Source organism: Rhinopithecus bieti, unplaced genomic scaffold (assembly GCF_001698545.2).
Source record: "Rhinopithecus bieti isolate Rb0 unplaced genomic scaffold, ASM169854v2 scaffold_77140, whole genome shotgun sequence".
Taxonomy (NCBI): domain Eukaryota; kingdom Metazoa; phylum Chordata; class Mammalia; order Primates; family Cercopithecidae; genus Rhinopithecus; species Rhinopithecus bieti.
The window spans coordinates 1-984 of record NW_016902382.1 but is presented as its reverse complement, the minus strand read 5'-3'; the positions used below and the strand labels follow the sequence as shown (position 1 = coordinate 984).

Genomic DNA, 984 nt, shown 5'->3' with positions numbered 1-984 from the left:
ATTGAAGTTCTCATCCTGCACATCTGTCAGCTCTGCCTCCAGTTGAGTCAGGTGCTCAGTGGCCTCCCCAATTTCACGCCTGCGATGATGGAGAGGGGTTGTTTAGACAGGCTTCAGCCCTGGTCCACTGGGCCTCTGCCCCATCCCACCATGTATTCTTAGGTCCTTCCGCACCGCAGCTCCTCTGTGGCCTCCACAAGCTGTGCAGTGGAGGCGGCTGAGGTGTTGCGGGCACCTACGATGCCCTGCACAATGCCCAGCCTCTCCTGTATATGCCAGAAGCTGCTCTCAAAGGCACCCAGCACACCCGTCTGCTGCAACTCCTGTGTCCGCTGCTCTAGGCGCCGTGTACGGGCAGCCAAGTCCTGCACCACTCGGTCCCAATCCCCGAAGCATGCATGGCAGGGATGGCAGGCAGGAAAGAATCCTGAGAAGCCACGGGCACACTGGTCACAGCGCACACCAGACACGCCTGGGCGGCAGCTGCAGTGACCTGTGGAGCGGTGACACTGAGGTTTATCTGTTCCACGAGGGTCACAATCACAGGCTGCAAGAAAGAGCAGAGGACAGAGTTAGGGCCACTGTGGGGCGTTCTGGGAAGTCCTCCATCCACCCTGGCCCCGCTGGCTCCCTCACCACGGCACTGCAACCCAGGGTCTCCCCAGTGGAGCTCTTCGCACTCAGAACAAGTCCGCCCTCCAAAGCCGGCATGGCAGTAGCACTGCCCTGTGAACTGGGGTGGGAACAAGGCAGGGTCAGAGCCTCTATCGGAAGCTGAGCCCTCGAGACAAGAAAGACACCTGACCCCATCTAACCAGGGATCTGCAGGAGGGTCCCATACCTCATTGCAGGTGGGGCCTCTGGCCTGTCTTGGGTGGCAGGCACAAGGATGGCAACCATGGCCGCTGGTGAAGTTCCAGAAGTTGGGGCACAGTGGTCACAACTAGGGCCCTGGACATTGGGGAGGCATGGGCACTGCCCACT

General features: G+C 60.4%; 1 long non-coding RNA gene across 1 annotated transcript; it reads right to left on the bottom strand.

The window, feature by feature from the left end:
- On the bottom strand, positions 1-984 carry LOC108526064 (uncharacterized). The gene is made up of 4 exons (XR_001884404.1): positions 842-984; positions 637-733; positions 175-547; positions 1-79 (listed from the first exon to the last, which is right to left on the bottom strand). It is a non-coding gene; the product is annotated as an uncharacterized LOC108526064 (long non-coding RNA).